This window comes from Oncorhynchus nerka, linkage group LG17 (assembly GCF_034236695.1).
Source record: "Oncorhynchus nerka isolate Pitt River linkage group LG17, Oner_Uvic_2.0, whole genome shotgun sequence".
In the NCBI taxonomy this organism is placed as follows: Eukaryota; Metazoa; Chordata; class Actinopteri; order Salmoniformes; family Salmonidae; genus Oncorhynchus; species Oncorhynchus nerka.
Genome location: NC_088412.1, coordinates 29,713,317 through 29,732,895, shown reverse-complemented (window position 1 = coordinate 29,732,895; position 19,579 = coordinate 29,713,317). Strand labels below are relative to the sequence as shown.

At 40.5% G+C, this 19,579-nt stretch overlaps 1 pseudogene; it reads right to left on the bottom strand.

Annotated features, from left to right (window-relative positions):
• The window catches only part of LOC135561343 (inactive N-acetylated-alpha-linked acidic dipeptidase-like protein 2), a 425,784-nt pseudogene that overhangs the window by 227,827 nt on the left and 178,378 nt on the right, over positions 1-19,579 (bottom strand).

Below are 19,579 nucleotides of genomic sequence, written 5' to 3'. Positions count from 1 at the left end.
TGGGACAGAGCAAAATGATAGACTAACTTTAGAAATATCCACTGAAGAAATTAATAAAGCAATATCTCAACAAAAAGTCAATAAGTTTCTAGGCTCTGATGGCTTCCCTTCAGAATGGTTCAAGACCTTCAGAGACCAATTAACACCTCTACTTAAGGCCTGTTTTAACTGGACTCTGGGGAGGGGGTCCTCCCACCGTCATGGAGAGAGGCCATCATATCAATAATCCCAAAAGAGGGTAAAGATAGAATGCAGTTCATATAGACCTTTCTTATCACAATTCTTAACACAGATTATAAACTATATGCATCAATAATAGCCAAAATAATGGAGAACATAATCCCAGAATTGATTGACGAAGATCAAACTGGTTTCATACAAAATAGGCAGACACGGGACAATATAAGGAGAACACTACATGTCATGGACCACATTACTCAGAATAAGACAAGAGCAATATTAAAATCAGCCTAGATGCAGAAAAAGCATTTGATTCAGTGGGATGGGATTACCTATTCCAAGTTATGGAAAGATTTGGTTTCAACAAAGTGATACAGTGCATCAAAACACTGTATTCATGTCCGACCGCTAGAATAAAGATAAATGGACATTTGACACGAACGATAAAATTAGAGCGAGGGGCAAGACAAGGCTGTAATCTTTCACCCACGCTCTTCTCCTTGTACCTCGAACCATTAGCACAGGCAATAAGACAGGACCCAACCTTAGAGGGAATAACAATAAGAGGCAGTGAACATAAGTTATGCATGTATGCTGATGACATTCTGTTATTCCTTAAAGACCCAGGCTCAAGTGTACCTAGATTGATGGATGTTTTACAAACATTTGGAACATATTCAGAGCATGTGCTTAACGTACACAAGACCCAAGCCCTAGTATATAAATTATACCCCACAGGAAGAGCTGAAGAGTAGGTATAACTTCACCTGGACCTCTTCATCTGTTAAATATCTGGGAGTAAATTTACCAAAAGATACTCAAACTTTATTGCATGAATTACGATAACATTAACAAGAAAATATATTATGACCTAGACAGGTGGAATTCACTTCCCTTAGATCTTAGTAGTAGAATTGAAACAATCAAAATGAACATCCTGCCAAAGTTACTGTATTTGCTCCAATCACTGCCCATAGAAATCCCGCCTAAACAGTTTAGGGAATGGGATAAACGGATATCAAGGTTTATCTGGAACAGTAAGAGACCAAGAACTAGATATACAACATTACAGTTACCAAAAAACTGTGGCCTTACCAAACCTAAAAGATTATTATGTGTCAGCCCAATTGAGACCTCTGGTGTGTTGGTGCAATTCAGAATACGAATCCAAATGGAACGACACCGAGACTACTTTGATAGAGATACCCATACAGTCAGTTTGGGGAAATAAGGACATGGTAAAATAAATATACAATAGACAAAATCAGTGGATTAATTTATCTCTGAAGACATCATTTAGGGTAGTTAAGCAAAATAATTTAGACAGAGAGATCAAACTGCTGAGTTGGCCTGCATACGACCCCAGCTTCATCCCTGCAACGCAGGACAGCAGATTTAAACAATGGACGCAGAAAGGCATCACATCATTTAGTACAATTATAAGAAATGGGAACCTAGATAACTTCCAGGACCTAAGTAAAAAAACATGGCTTGGATAAACAAGATTTTTACATATACCTACAAGTTTGACACTATTTTTAAGGGAGATAAAAGTGACTGACCCTCAAGCACCTCCAAAATGAATCCAAGTAATCACTAACGCATACAACTTGGGGAGTAACAAAAAAACTATTTCAAATCTCTACTTGGGTATTCAATCCTCAAAGAAACATTCTACAAACTATATTAAAAAGAAATGGGAGGAGGAACTTAACATTGAAATAACTGATGAAACATGGTTGAACATATTAGAGACTCAACAAAGCTCCACCAACTCAAGTTCATGGAGAGAATTCTGTTGGAAGAATGTTATACGTTTCTTCATAACACCTGAACTGAAATCAAAACAGACTGGCTCACTACACCCTTGTTGGAGAGAATGCGGTCTATTGAGGGCGAACCACTCTCATATCTTGCCCCGCAATCGAAACTGGGGAGAAATAAGATCTAACATTGGAAAAATAATGGGATTTGACATAGAACAAACATTCATTTCTTTGTACATGGATGAAATACCTGATAACTTACACAATAGAAAAAAGTACCTCTTGAAGGTCCTACTATCAGCCAGTAAAAAGGCTATCACTAGGAAATGGCTACAAAAAGACCCTCCCACAGTGACACAATGGATAGACATTGTAGAAGAAATACACCACATGAAGCGTATGACTTTGCTTTAAGACAGGAGAGAGGTCAAGAATACTGGGAAAAATGGGTTTCGTACTTGGAAAAGGTCTAATTCAAAGATGTTAATGTAACTAATATGATGATATGATGATGAAGGTATGAAGTGCACTGTAACTGCCAGACCTTTTTTTGTTGTTATTTTATTAGACTTTATTTGTACTTTCTTTGTGTTCCTACAATAAAATCAAAGTATAAAAAAAAAAATGTTTTAAAGGATTAACTTCACCATACCACATTTAACTTAAATTCAAGTATGACGATGTATTCTATCCTCTGAATCATGACTGATTCAATTTGTCCATGTCAATCTTCCAAGACACAAAATGATGATCCCGAAGAACTGACATGAAAGACTGAAGCAGAATAAAAATGTCTTTAAAAAAATTAAGACTTCTTACCCAGACCTCTTGGGATTTAAATCTGAGCTTTGAACTTTTTTGTTTGAAATATTACAGGGCGAAATTCACTTTATCCACCCGCTGTTAATGATTTAAGAAATAAATAATTACTTTTAGTACGACGATGAAAGAAAAGAGAGGAAGAACAGCACATTGACAACTTTTTTTTAACTAGAAGAGCAAACCTGAAATAAGTTTGGGAGATAAGATTTAGGAGATAAGGTTCTGAGGACATTATTCAATGTTCCCATCAAATACAGACATCTAATGAATTCTGCATAAAAGTCTGTTTATTTGACAACTGAAACCCATCTCACATCTTAAAGGCCAAAGGAGACTGGCTAAAAGGACATATGTTACCGATATCAATCATGTTGTGTTTCCTGACCCATTAAATGTAAATAAGTAGCAGAGCATTACACTGAAAATAGTTCTGTATCACTGTATAAATGAACTACCGCATATGGTTTAAGACATATTTGGTAAGCCATTTTTCAAGATTATCTTGACCATCTTTCATAATCAGGGATATGTCGATAGAAAGACCTTCTGTTCCTGACCTATGGGTGGAGGGCATGTTTAGGAGGAAAACAGTCGTAAATAAACCAGTCAGTCATAAACATATTTCAGATCTCTTCCAGGACTGGAAGTTGAAAGTGAACAACAGGAGATCGATCCACCAGGGACTCATGTGCATTAGACTGTATCATTTCCCCTGGTGTGGATGAGCTTCAAATTATATGTTAGGGTATTGTAAAATTACAGGGTTGGATAGGGACAGAGGTAATGTATTTACCAGATGAGTGGACCTAAATTGAGGACTGAATGAGAGATGATCCTTTCCCAGAGATTTCCTTCAGTGTCTCTGCCATGTGTTTCCTCAAAATGTCAATTCTGGACCCTCTCAACATCCCACTTTCTCTGAATCCTCAACATTTGGATTCTAATCACAAAGAGGGAAATGCTGCGACATTCCAAAGGAATACATAGGTTTGGATATGGACCATACCTTACATGCTGCTGCTGCCAATAGGGAGTTACCAACCAAATTGAATTCAAATTCCCAATGAACACAGCAGACCAGCTCAATTGGGAGAAAGATATGGGATGAAGAGAGCCTCCCAGCAGTTGAAGCAGTGATTAAGAACATTGGGTAATACAATATATCTCTACCAGGTGGAGTCTTCATCATCATTGTACACCACTACCTATTAATACCTGGCCTGGGTCATTGTAGCCTAGAACAGTCGTTAGTGACAGACCGTTTGGAAGGCGAGGTGGGATAAGTTAGGAGACCTGATGTCATCACTCAGAGCACCACTTGAGACAACAAGATTCACAGGACTGGTGCCCAAGTCCCACACCACAGGGTGCCACTCTTAACAGCTTGGCTGGCTGACTGAAACCTCCTCACAGCGGACGAAAAGAGAGCCGTGATTCTGACACACACAGACGCACTTGCTGCTGCTCCTGGCGATGGCCGATACACACCCCGCCCACTGACTAGAAGATGGCAGGGAGCTCTGTTTGGGCCATCTGTTACAGAGACTGATATAGCTATCACACTACCTACAGCCGCCATAGACCCAGCAGACTACCCAGCTAACAGTTACAGGGAGAGAAAACGTTTTTGTAATGTTACCCGTAATGTTTTTCGTTAGTTAGGGGAACATTCTATCTACAGTTGAAGTCAGAAGTTTACATACACCTTAGCCAAACACATTTAAACTCAGTTTTTCTCAATTCCTGACATTTAATCCTAGTAAAACGTCCCTGTTTTAGGCCAGTTAGAATCACCACTTACTTTTTTGAATGTGAAATGTCAGAATAATAGTAGAGAGAATTATTTATTTCAGCTTTCATTTCTTTCATCACATTCCCAGTGGGTCAGAAGTTTACATACACTCAATTAGCATTTAGTAGCATTGTCTTTAAATTGTTTAACTTGGGTCAAACGTTTCGGGTAGCCTTCCACAAACTCCCCACAATAAGTTGGGTAAATGTTGGCCCTTTCCTCCTGACAGAGCTGGTGTAACTAGTCAGGTTTGTAGACCTTGCTCACACACGCTTTTTCAGTTCTGCCCACAAATTTTCTATGGGATTGAGGACAGGGCTTTGTGATGTCCACTCCAATACATTGACTTTGTTTTCCTTAAACCATTTTGCCACAACTTTGGAAGTATGCATGGGTTGATTGTCCATTTGGAAGACCCATTTGCAATCAAGCTTTAACTTCCTGACTGATGTCTTGAGATATTGATTCAATATATCCACATCATTTTCCTTTCCCATGATGCCATTTATTTTGTGAAGTGCACCAGTCCCTCCTGCAGCAAAGCACCCCCACAACATGATGCTGCCACCCCCGTGCTTCTCGTTTGGAATGGTGTTCTTCATTATGGTTGTTATGGCCAAACAGTTCTATTTTTGTTTCATCAGACCAGAGGACATGTCTCCAAAATTACAATATTTGTCCCCATGTGCAGTTGCAAACCATAGTCTGGCTTTTTTATGGTGGTTTTGGAGCAGTGGCTTCTTTCTTGCTGAGCGGCCTTTCAGGTTATGTCGATATAGGACTCGTTTTACTGTGGATATAGATACTTTCGTACCTGTTTCCTCCAGCATCTTCACAAGGTCCATTGCTGTTGTTCTGGGATTGATTTGCACTTTTCGCACCAAAGTACATTAATCTCTAGGAGACAGAACACGTCTCCTTCCTGAGCGGTATGTTGGCTGCGTGGTCCCATGGTGTGTATACTTGCGTACTATTGTTTGTACAGATGAAAGTGGTACCTTCAGGCGTTTGGAGATTGCTCCCCAGGATGAACCAGACTTGTGGAGGTTAAAAACATTTTCCTGAAGTCTTGGCTGATTTCTTTTGATTTCCCCATGATGTCAAGCAAAGAAGCACTGAGTTTTAAGGTAGGCCTTGAAATACATCCACAGGTACACCTCCAATTGACTCAAATGATGTCAATTGGCCTATCAGAAGCTTGTAAAGCCATACATAATTTTCTGGAATTTTCCAAGCTGTTTAAAAGGCACAGTCAACTTAGTGTATGTAAACTTCTGACCCACTGGAATTGTGATACAGTGAATTATAAGTGAAATAATCTGTCTGTAAACAATTATTGGAAAAATTGCTTGTGTCATGCACAAAGTAGATGTCCTAACCGACTTACCAAAACTATAGTTTGTTAACAAGAAATTTGTGGAGTGGTTGAAAAACGAGTTTTAATAATTCCAACCTAGGTGTATGTAAACTTCCGACTTCAACTGTATATTAGCAAAAACCTTTTGAGAACCTTTTTAGCATGTTTTGGTGTTAAAGTTAGGAGAACATTCCCTTAATGTCAAGCATAATTATCTAGTACGTGTTTACAATGTTCTCAGAATATACAACATTCATTTCCTTGATGCGTTTTATGGGACGTTGCAAGAACATTCACGTGTCCAGTTTTCTGAGGGTTAGGCGGATATTCCATCAATGTTCCACCAAACATGGTTGCCATGTTCTCAGAATTTACAATATTAATGTTCTAGACACGTTTCATGGGACATTGATAGGTGTTTCACATTCCCATAAAACATGTCTCGAACATATGTTCTGAGAACATGGCAACCATGTTCTGTGTATATTTGGTGGGACGTTGATGGAATAGTCTCCCAACCCACAGAAAACAATACATTTAACGTGTCTAGAAAATTAATATCATAAGTTCTGACAACATGGTAACCCCGTTCTGGGAATATTCTATGTGACATTAAGGTAATGGTATATTGGAAACATTGCTTGCACATCACAGGAACATTCCTATGAAAGTGTTAGGTTAATGACCTATTTAGACTCCAATGGGAACATTCTCGAAAGTTGTGGTAATGTTAGTTGTTAGCTGGGTTGGATCCACACTAATGGGAACATTCTCGAAAGTTGTGGTAATGTTAGTTGTTAGCTGGGTTGGATCCACACTAAACATTCTCCCAAACAACATTCTATTCTACTGCAGAGTCAGTGAGGGTTGTGGATTTGTCACTTCAGCTTGGTCATCTTCTAAAATGCACAACTTCCCAACACAAATAAAAAAATATGTTTGTTTGCGATTGTCCAAATACAATCTTTATTACAATTTTTTTAAAGCCCTTTTTATCCCCCCCAGACCACTAGTTGAGTAAATAACAACCCCCCCCCCAAAACGAAGGCAGAGCATACCTGTCTCCTGGTTCACCGTTATTGACATTTTGCTCTCCTAATTAAATGCATCTGAGTGACAGTGATTGACAGCTGGTGGATCCGTGTCTGCGGTAGAGCTGGCCACCGGGGGTAGCTGAGGTACTGTCGACAAGGGCCTGGCCAATTGATAGCAGCTGTTTTTATGGCCATTGAACTGTGGCAGAATGCTATTATGGATGATAATACTGGCAGAACCGGCCCTTGCTTTTTATGAAAGTGCTATTGCTCCCTGCCTCTCTACCTCTGGCTCCCAAGAGAGACTTCACTGTTGAAGCGCTGACAAAGAGGGTGATGGGAGATATCCCTCCCTGGCCGGCTACACCTACTGTGTTTCTGTTCAGAGTGTCTCCTCTGTATTTCACATTAAAGGAATAATAAAACTCATCATCATGATGATGTGGCAAGTTACAATGTGCTTTTGAAAGTCATATCTTGAACATTTGACAGCTGACATGCAAAACATTTTGGGACTGTATCAATAGTGAACTAATGGAAAAAGAAATCCCAAAAGATAGTTTTTGAGTGGATTATTCCTGTATGATGAGGTGACCGTCCATACTGAATACCAGAACGCTAGAGCAGGGGTCTCCAACCCTGCATTATCGCAAGCTACACAACAAAAAGTGAGCTTTCAAATTGGCACATTCTTCTCTTCTCCTCTACCCTGCAAATATTCCTTGGGTCCCTGTGTACAAAATGTTTATTGTCAATATACCTGGTAAAATAATGGTTAAAATCCGTACTAGAATGTATTATGGATGTTTTTCTAATGCTAGAAAGCAATGCAGTCCGTGAATTATTTATTTTTTCTCAGCAGTTTGAGTTGTGTCCTGTCTGACAGTGAAATGTGGCTAGCTCTTACTGTAGCCTGGACTATGTTGTAGCTAGCTACTGGAATGGTTCCTCCGGGCACCAGAGGGTGGCAGAGACTGCCTTAGAGGCTTTGTTTGTTACCTAGGTGTTTCTTAATATTTCATTATTGTTTCCCCTTTAAGAGAAGTGTGCTTTCTGTGAGTTTCCTGTATTATTCCGTTGTCTATTTTTTTCAAGTAATGTCTTTACTTTTTCTCAAGTCGCCGTTTCGTGGTCTGGTTCAGTCTCTGCTCTTGGGTTCAACATTGCCACGTCACTGCTGGCTAGTATTGTAAAAGCCCATTGCCTTCATAGTAAGTTATTAGTGTGACAATTTGTTCAAAGTTTGGTCCTGATTTTAAACTGATAAACGTTAGCTAGCTATGTTTTGTGGAAAAATGTAGGATTGGCATTTGGATGTGAACTAGCTATCATTAGGTAGCTTCAGCTGTTGTTGTATGGCTCTAACTAGCTAGCTAGCTAATGCCTAGAGTGATTTGTGTAACACACCATTGATAAATAAATATAGCTAATGTTCTTTGCCTGATCGTTAGCTAGATAGCTAGCTTTCAGCTGACTGGTGTTAGCTAGCTAGCTGCTGGACTTTGTACAATCAAGCTAACATTAGCTAGGTAATGTTAGCTAGCTAGCTAGCTACCTAGCTAAGCAAAATATATGTTTGCATTTATTGATTAATATCAGCTTGAATTCCCACATATAGCTAGATATCTACACTTCTTCTGACTGCCAGGATGGTGCAAGCAGCTGTGTTGTTGCCGAGCAACTGACCCGGTGTTAGAACTCTGAGATTTGGCTGAAAAAAGATGATAGCATTGTCAGAAATGCTACAAAAAGGTATCACATCGCTGGATCTTAACGGATAGAAATTAGCACATGAGAGAGAGAAATTATAAATGTAATAAAAACTGTTGCACTGACAAACTTAGTCAATCCGGCATTTTTTTAAATCCACTGGTCACTTTACAGATGCTATATTCAACGTCGAGACTTTGAGCTAGGTAGGCGCAAGAAATACCTTAAATCAATTGCTAATGACCTTGTTAAAAAATCCATTACGTAGTTCTCAGTAACAGCCGGACGGCTCATGACAAGAGGCGGGGAGTGTGTTGTGTTCCTCCAATCAAGTTCATTTGCAAATTTTCATTGAGATTTGTGTCACATTGACTTCGATATGATGGTAAGGTATTTCATTTAACACTGAGCTTTAAACAATCCTGCTAGTAGATATGACGACCGTGGCGTCTATAATCTAGATATAGGACAGACACTTCAAAAGCTTACTCCTTATATTTTTTTTACTGGTTTCCCATTTCTGAATGTGTTATTCAATACGTTTCTATGGGCTAGAGTAGTGAAGACCAAATTCAAGATTTTATTTTGCGCATCTAGCAACAGAGGTATGTGTCAGTCTATCGATATGTTTCTGCTGTTAGGCCAACTGCTGCAGCACATGTCATAGCAGAGTTTGCAAAACAATCGCCACCCAATTGATACAAATAATCATGAAATAGTTCAATCAGGTAAGCTTACTCTGCAGTTAACATTTAATTGAGAAGGTTTTTGGTGAAAGTTTCTGTCTACCCACAAGACGGTTATCATTAGCATCGCTATTGTTAGCTCACACTCACCTGTTGGAGACCCCTGGGCTAGAGACTACTCCTCCAGCATGATTGCTGTTGATCTATTAGTTAGCCATAATTTGATATTTTTCTATTTACAAAATGGGGTATTAGTATGTACTTACAGCATAATGAGAAAAAGGTAACAGAAATGTTATCTGTTATTATCATAATTTTAAACTGGGTGTTACATTTGCATTGAAATAGAGTCCTGACAACTGAAATCATGAACAAATACTCTTTGACAATACTACACAGAAATTGAAAGTAACAGAAACCCAAGAAGACAAAGAGGAGGAGAATCATCCACAGACGCTGACATCAAAGCCTGTAAGAGGAAAACAAAAGACTACTCCTAAACTCGAGATGAAACTGAGCATTTGTCTTCCAGCATGCAGACCCAAAGAGAAGCTACTGACAGATCACACACATCTGCATAGGTAATATAGAATGATGCTTAAGCGTCTCTGTGATCATTTCCTGCAACTGGAAGTGGATCCATCCGACCTGAGAGGTGACACCAATGTGTTAAATGAGAGCAGAGCAGGGTGTGCCAGACAGCTCCTTTGAACAAAGGGAACATCCATATTTGGAAATAAAAAGCCAAAGTTCAGGTGTAGGGCATAGAAAATGTGTTCCATGTGTTATGGAACAGGATAAACATACAATATTATTATGACACAATTAAAAGTCTGACATATTGCATATTTTGATGCACATTTCAATGACTGCAACTAGTAGAGATATTGTTCAATAAGTTTGTTTTCATGTGAATATTGTTGTGTTAGAGCACAGGGAACAGAATGGTTGTGGAAGACGTGACAGGTTTTTATGTACGTTATGACTACAGCAGCGACTATGCATAAAAATTGTGGCTGTAGTGCATGTATCATACATAAATACATGCATCATTAATTACCACCATGCTGCATTGCACTACATATTCACACACACCAAATTGATCCCTTTCCATTGGCACTACCCTGCTTTATCATAATATGCTATAATATGGTTTAATAGACGTAGCGGTCTATGTGTAGAATTTAGTTTTTCATATGTGCATGTCATTGTTTCAGACACTTAGGCCTATTGGCACAGAATGTTTTATACTCAAGTGAGACTTGCACCGATAATATAATTTCTTCAACAAAACTCCGAACAAACAAAAACAAAATCTGTTTTTGCCAAGAATGTCTATTGCACCAATCTGACAGTGTTTTTCTCAGAGTGAGAATATTTTATCTTCAATCCAGGAAGTTATCCACAGTTTCTATTCATCTGGAGTAGCTCTGTGAGCCAGGGGAGCACGGGGAATAGGGGAGAGGAACAGAGGTGGATTTTAAAGATAAAGTAAGACAATCTGCTCTTAGTGGGAGAAAAGACCTAGAAACTACTACAAACACTTCTACATGCACACAGTAAAACCTCACATGAGCACACTGTACACAACAAACACTTCCACACACTCACACTAAAACGTCACATGAGCACAGAGTACATAACACATTCAAAACAATCATACAAACATAAAAGCATGGATGAGTTCACACACTTATGAAGCCTGGATGCAGGTGAAATTGAGGAACGCAAAACATTGTTTATATGCTTTTTTGGCAACAATGTGATTGTTCCAATCACATATTTGCATTGGTAGGCTGCAGGGACACTCAAACATTATCACAAATATGTGATCTATCACAGTTTATCTCAATACTTTGTTATATAACCTTTGTTGGCAATGACAGAGGTCAAACGTTTTCTGTAAGTCTTCACAAGGTTTTCACACACTGTTGCTGGTATTTTGGCCCATTCCTCCATGCAGATCTCCTCTAGAGCAGTGATGTTTTGGGGCTGTTGCTGGGGAACACAGACTTTCAACTCCCTCCAAAGATTTTCTATGGGGTTGAGATCTGGAGACTGGCTAGAAATGCTTCTTACGAAGCCAATCCTTCGTTGCCCGGGCGGTGTGTTTGGGATCATTGTCATGCTGAAAGACCCAGCCATGTTTTATCTTCAATGCCCTTGCTGATGGAAGGAGGTTTTCACTCAAAATCTCACTATACATGGCCGCATTCATTATTTCCTTTACACGGATCAGTCGTCCTGGTCCCTTTGCAGAAAAACAGCCCCAAAGCATGATGTTTCCACCCCCATCCTTCACAGTAGGTATGGTGTTCTTTGGATGAAACTCAGCATTCTTTGTCCTCCAAACACGACGAGTTGAATTTTTACCAAAAAGTTATATTTTGGTTTCATCTGACCATATGACATTCTCCCAATCTTCTTCTGGATCATCCAAATGCTCTCTAGCAAACTTCAGACGGGCCTGGACATGTACTGGCTTAAGCAGGGGGACACGTCTGGCACTGCAGGATTTGAGTCCCTGGCGGCGTAGTGTGTTACTGATGGTAGGCTTTGTTACTTTGGTCCCAGCTCTCTGCAGGTCATTCACTAGGTCCCCCCGTGTGGTTCTGGGATTTTTGCTCACCGTTCTTGTGATCATTTTGACCCCACGGGGTGAGATCTTGCGTGGAGCCCCAGATCGAGGGAGATTATCAGTGGTCTTGTATGTCTTCCATTTCCTAATAATTTCTCCCACAGTTGATTTCTTCTATCCAAGCTGCTTACCTATTGCAGATTCAGTCTTCCCAGCCTGGTGCAGGTCTAACATTTTGTTTCTGGTGTCCTTTGACAGCTCTTTGGTCTTGGCCATAGTGGAGTTTGGAGTAATTAAATACATTTATAAAAATGAACAAAGGTGTTTCCCTTAGCCATGGTCGGCGTATAGTATGTAATATGCTCAATATATGCTCATACCCCGCTCTCACTTTGTTTGTTTGCCACTATTGTATCAACTACACTGGACTAAGCACCTCAGGTTTCCCACCCTGTCTAAGACTTGCAGCCCCTCAGACAGACTAAAAACAAAGCCTCTTTCAGATAACAATAAATACAATATAGATAATAATAATTATATAATTGTCAATAATACTATAAATACTCGCTGCTACTACTATAGGAAGAAAGGATAAGAGATTGAGTTGTTAAAAATGACCGTTTTTGTCACGACTCCTACCGAAGGTGGCTCCCCTTCCTGTTCGGGTGGCGCTCGGTGGTCGTCGTCACCGGCCTACTAGCTGCCACTGATCCCTTTTTCCCCCTGTTTATTGGTTGCACCTGTGTTTAGTTTAGGCTAATTGGTTGGGCTTTATTTACTAGCCGGCCCGCCTGCTGGTTGTGCGGGGTTATTTCAGTGTACATGTGTACACGGCTGTATGTCACAGTTGTCCGTGTGTTTGGATTTTTGCTGGACTGTTTAAGTCCCCCGTGTTTGGGGCATTTGTTTGGGTTGGTGCAGTAAAAAGTAGCGCTACCCTGAACTCTCTGCTTCCTGCGCCTGACTTCTTCCCCACTACACCCCGGGCATTACAGTTTCATAAAGCCTCAAACTGTGTGCAGCTGACAATGCGGTCTTGAAGCAGCAAGCGGTGCAGAGAATAGCAGCAAAATGCAAATGCAAATTCTAGAACAGTTGCATAGAATTCTGGTATGTGTGCAAAACTATTTCACACTGTAAGGGCCATTATTAATATTTCCATTAGTGTCATCACAGCTGCAGAGTTTTAAAACTCGAATATTGTTGCTTATATTCAGTGTGAACACGGTAACGGTCTGTCTCATTCTCTTTCCATCAATTCCATTCAAATAGATCATCCTGTTCAAGATTGATATTTATAAGCCTAGATGTCCTACCTCTTTGAGCACCAGTCCATTTTCCTGGGATTTTTCTCCCTCGTTTCTTGATATTTCTGAAATCACAATTTGAGTCGATTGATCAAATCATTACTACTGTTGTAGCCTACCTGACAGATTTTTGTGCCATTTTCAATGTTACAACACAACGAGAGTAATGGAAAACATCAGAACGTTTAGCTAAAAATGTTGATAAACTATTATTTATTCACATTATAAGCTCAGTGCACACACAGTGGTGCAACTTTTGTTTTAGAAGTGTGTGGGGGGTGGGGGGACACGACATAACCTGGCAGGGGGTCTGGGGGTCAACCCTCAGAATTGTTTTGTGCATCTAAAGCTAATTTCCTGCATTTCTACAAAAAAATCTTGGTTGACCAAGAGTAGTCAATATTTTTACGTGCATTTTTCCATATATACTGTGGACACACCGTATGTGTTTTAACAAAATGCTCTATATGTACTGAACTTGTCTGATGCTTTATTAAGCATGCTGTTTGATTAAATAATGATTAAATAATGAATACACTCAAATGACTCAAGAAGGAGTCAGAGATTGAGATAGCATAACAAGAAGAAAAAAACCTGTTTCGGATCAATTTAATTTATAATAGGTATCTCAAAATCATTGTCTGTAGTTAATCTACAATCTAAATTAAAATTATGTAAGAATAGTCTACATAAAGCCAACACAAACATTGCAGCCTGCAGGTAGAAAATATCCTGATAAAAATAATTATCATATAAATCACATTGGCTACGCATGGCTTGTCTGCAACAAACTTAAAACATTGTATCAACTATCAACTGGGTCGCCCCGACTCGAACCATCAACTTGAAACATTGTATCAAATATTCTGTACCCTCAGAGTTTTCCGCGCTAATGAGCTCAGGACAGACACAGCTGTAGGCTATTTGTGAAAGGGATAAGGAGGGGATAAGGAGTAAACAGGTATTTTATCATGTTTCCACTGGATCAGAGCATTACATGTTTTCATTGTCATGCCAAGTGGTTATCGAAAGAGAGAATGCTGGAAATATTACTCAAATACTTTCAGGAACTATTGTCATTCTCAATTCATTCTAATAACAGACTTTGTTTACTTTCTGTTTGAGGTGAATATTTTTGGGGTGAGAAGCTCCACAGCTCATTAGTGATGTAGAGTTTAGACAATCAGAAATAGCCTACTATCAGACTATCATACAGAATTCCATATAAGGCACCCAGACCTAATGAAAGTTGCACAGTATACCCTTAATCTTGTAACAAATCAAAACTAGTGATACATAAGTCAACAGTTCTGCCATTGTGGGAGGGTAACCAACCTAATTAATGGTAATGCATTTTTTAGCCACTATAAATGATATGTTACACAGTTTTTTCTGATAACAGTCTACAGTGTCAACATTTCCAAGCAAAGAAAAGCAGCGAGAAGAGAATCTGCGGACATGCTGAGATAAAAGAATATACATTTTACCAGAATTTAGCCAGCCTTCACACAATCATAAAATATGCAAATATGTCCCCTGAGGAATTACATTTCTGAGTGCATGATTTTCAGTTTCACTGGCATATAAACTCAGCAAAAAAAGAAACAGCCCCTCACTGTCAACTGCGTTTATTTTCAGCAAACTTAACATGTGTAAATATTTGTATAAACATAGGATTCAACAACTGAGACATAAACTGAACAAGTTCCACAGACATGTGACTAACAGAAATGGAATAATGTGTCCCTTTACAAAGGGGGGTCAAAATCAAAAGTAACAGTCAGTTTCTGGTGTGGCCACCAGCTGCATTAAGTACTGCAGTGCACCTCCTCCTCGTGGACCACACCAGATTTGCAAGTTCTTGCTGTGAAATCTTACGCCACTCTTCCACCAAGGCACCTGCAAGTTCCTAGAGATTTCTGGGGGGAATGGCCCTGGCCCTCACCCTCCGATCCAACATGTCCCAGACATGCTCAATTGGATTGAGATCCGGGCTTTTGCTGGCCATGGGAGAACACTGACATTCCTGTCTTGCAGGAAATAATGCACAGAATGAGCAGTATGGCTGGTGGCATTGTCATGCTGGGTACCACATGAGGGTGGAGAATGTCTTCCCTGTAACACACAGCGATGCAATTGCCTGCAATGACAACAAGCTCAGCCCAATGATGCTGTGACACACCGCCCCAGACCATGATGGACCCTCCACCTTCAAATCACTCAGTCCAGCCTCTCTCAGCCTATAGCAGACAGTCTGAGCACTGATGGAGGGATTGTGCGTTCCTGGTGTAACTCGGGCAGTTGTTGTTGCAATCCTGTACCTGTCCCGCAGTTGTGATGTTCGTATGTACCGATCCTGTGCAGGTGTTGTTACACGTGGTCTGCCACTGCGAGGACGATCAGCTGTCCTTCCAGTCTCCCTGTAGCTGTCTTAGGCATCTCACAGTACGGACATTGCAATTTATTGCTCTGGCCACATCTGCAGTCCTCATGCCTCCTTGCAGCATGCCTAAGGCACGTTCACGCAGATGAGCAGGAACCCTGGGCATCTTTCTTTTGGTGTTTTTCAGAGTCAGTAGAAAGGCCTCTTTAGTGTCCTAAGTTTTCATAACTGTGACCTTAACTGCCTACCGTCTGTAAGCTGTTCGTGTCTTAACGACCGTGTGCATGTTTGACCATGTGCATGTTCATTAATTGTTTATGGTTCATTGAACAAGCATTTGAAACAGTGCTAATACCCTTTACAATGAATATCTGTGAAGTCATTTGAATTTTTCCAAATTATCTTTGAAAGACAGGGTCCTGAAAAAGGGACGTAACATTTTTTTGCTGAGTTTAGTATGTTCTTTGGATGGTGTTGGATTTGTCATTTTGAACATTGAGATATTAAAGACATGATAGATCAGACGCGTAGTATTTTAAGGAGTGAGATCTGTAGAAAGACAGTGGCTGTGGAATGTGCTGGGTGGATGGGAGGAGATCAAAGGATTGCTGTAGGGGACTAGGCGAAGGACTAGGCGAAGGAGGGGTTGAGGTCAGGAGGTGAGGTCAGATCCCCTGAAGGGAGTAATAAAGGTTTACTACGCTCTTCCTGTGGCACCATAAGATGTAAGGATTGGAGAGAAAGATGAGTGTCTTAAGTGCGATATATATCTGTGATGGTAGAAATGTTTTGCTGTCTGAATTACAGCTGTACAGAACCTTTTGGAATTATTAAACTTGGTTAAAGCTTCTTTAGTGTCCGTGATTTATTTACTCTGAAAAATAAGAACATAACAATGGTCTTAAACTGCAGTAATTTATGTCTGAGATTATATGAACATGACTGGGCATTCAAACATATTTTTATCCATTAATCATCAACAGTGTCTCCCAGGTCTTCCTGAAATGTTTGTTTAACATGTTTTGTGTCTTCAGAAAAGTCTATATCAACCCTGGATACAGTTTGGAAATCAACTTTAGAGGCTTGTTAGACTGTCGTTAAATATAGTTTCAATCTTTGAAGCTTCTGGCTTGTCCAGTGTTTGCTAAATAGAAAGAATAAAGCGTTTTATCTGCAAAAGTTCACCTCAGCGCCGTCACAGTCTGTTCTTCCCAGGTTGCCGGACCCTGCTGAGACCGCTGTCGCTATCTGATGCTGCTCAGATGAGGCATGACAAAGAATTACCTTGGTATACATTTATACATTATTAGAACCAATGGGTCATTTATTTAAATTAACATTTTTCCCAAATCCCAGCCTGTAGGCTACCCATCAACTCAGAATGGAACTTTGTAGTCATTTTCTGATTGTTATAATATACTGCAAAATTCACCTGAGCTCCATAGACTGGTCTTCCCTGGCTGTCTGAGCCTGCTGTGACACCTGTCACCATCCGATCCTACTAAGACATGTGAGCATTGTGTATTGACTGTGCACCGTGACAGTTTAACCTGTAGAGCTGTTTATACCATGTCAGTGTGAAAAGTATGTAATTAGCTAGGAAACTGACAGATCATTAAAATAACATCAAATTGATCAGCAATACAGTGTAGACATCGTTAATGTTGTAAATGACTATTGTAGCTGGAAACTGCAGATTTTTATGGAATATGTACATAGGCATACAGAGGCCCTAAATCAGCAACCATCACTCCTGTGTTCCAATGGCACGTTGTGTTAGCTAATCCAAGTATAATTTTAAAAGGCTAATTGATCATTAGAAAACCCTTTGCAATTATGTTAGCACATCTCAAAACTTTTGTACTGATTAAAGAGGCAATAAAACTGTCCTTTAGCATTTGTGGGTTCAATTACAAGCTCAAAGTGGCCAGAAACAATGAACTTTCTTCTGAAACTTGTCAGTCTATTCTTGTTCTGAGAAATTAAGGCTACTCCATGTGAGAAATTGCCAAGAAACTGAAGATCTCGTACAACGCTGTGTACTACTCCCTTCACAGAACAACACAAACTGGCTCTAAACAGAATAGAAAGAGGAGTGGGAGGCCCTGGTGCACAACTGAGCAAGAGGAAAAGTACATTAGGGTATCTAGTCTGAGAAACAGACGCCCCACAAGTCCTCAACTGGCAGCTTCATTAAATAGTACCCGCAAAACACCAGTCTCAATGTCAACAGTGAAGAGGCGACTCCAGGATGCTGGCCTTCTAGGCAGAGTTCCTCTGTCCAGTGTCTGTGTTCCTTTTCCCATCTTAATCTTTTCTTTTTTTATTGGCCAGTCTGAGATATGACTTTTACTTTGCAACTCTGCCTAGAAGGCCAGCATCCTGAGTCGCCTCCTCACTGTTGACGTTGAGACTGGTGTATTTCTGATCAATTTGATGCTATTTTAAATGGATAAAATGTTTTGCTTTTATTTCAAAAACCAGGACATTTCTAAGTGACCCCAAACTTTTGAACGGTAGTGTATATGGCTATACTGACTCAAAAAACATCAGAATATCCAGAATATCATGTCTCTACATGGCCATAAGCAAACAGGAAAATGCTAATCCAGAAGTGGCGCTCCTAGTGTCCGGGGACTTTAATGCAGCCAAACTTAAATCAGTTTTACATAACTTTTACCAGCATGTCACATGTGCAACCAGAGGAAAGAAAACTCTAGATGACCTTTACTCCACACACAGAGACGCATCCAAAGCTCTTCCCCGCCCTCCATTTAGCTAATCTGACCATAATTCTATCTTCCTGATTCCAAGCAAAAACTAAAGCAGGAAGTACCAGTGACTCGCTGGACAGATGATGGGAATGCTACGCTACAGGACTGTTTTGCTAGACACAGACTGGAATATGTTCCAGGATTCATTCAATAGCATTGAGGAGTACACCACCTCAGTCATCGGCTTCATCAATAAGTGCATCGACGACATAGTCCCCACAGTGACCGTATGTACATATCCCAACCAGAAGCCATGGATTACAGGTAACATCCGCATCGAGCTAAAGGCTAGAGCTGATGCTTTCAAGGAGTGGGACACTAATCCGGACCCTTATAAGAAATCCCGCTATGCCCTCAGGTGAACCATCAAACAAGCAAAACGTCAATACAGGACTACGATGGAATCTTACAACACCGGCTCTGACGCTCGTTGGATGTGGCAGGGCTTGAAAACTATTACAGACCACAAAGGGAAACCCAGACGATGCGAGCCTACCCAGTGACGCGAGCCTACCAGAGGAGCTAAATAACTTTTATGCTCGCTTCGAGGCAAGCAACACTGAAGCATGCACGAGAGCACCAGCTGTTCTGGATGACTGTGTGATCACGTTCTCGGTAGCCAATGTGAGCAAGACTTTTAAACAGGTCAACAGGTCAACATTCAAAAAGCCACTGGGCCAGACGGATTACCAGGACATGTACTCAAAGCATGCACTGACCAACTGGCAAGTGTCTTCAATTACATTTTCACCCTCTCCCTGAAGCTGTAATAAATAAATGTTTCATGCAGACCACCATAGTCCCTGTGCCAAGGAAGCGAAGGTAACCTGCCTAAACCATTTCTGCCCTGTAGCACTCACGTCGGTAGCCATGAATTGCTTGAAAGGCTGGTCATGGCTCACATCAACAGCATCCTCCCGGATACCCTAGACCCACTCAAACTTGCATACCATCGCAACAGATCCACAGATGATGCAATCTGAATCACACTCCACACTGCCCTTTCCCACCTGGACAACAGGAACACCTACGTGAGAATGCGGTTCATTGACTACAGCTCAGCATTCAACACCATAGCGCCCACAAAGGTCACCACAAAGTTAAGGACCCTGGGACTAAACACCTTCCTCTCCAACTGGATCCTGGACTTCCTGACGGGCCACCCCCAGGTGGTAAGGGTACAGTGCCTT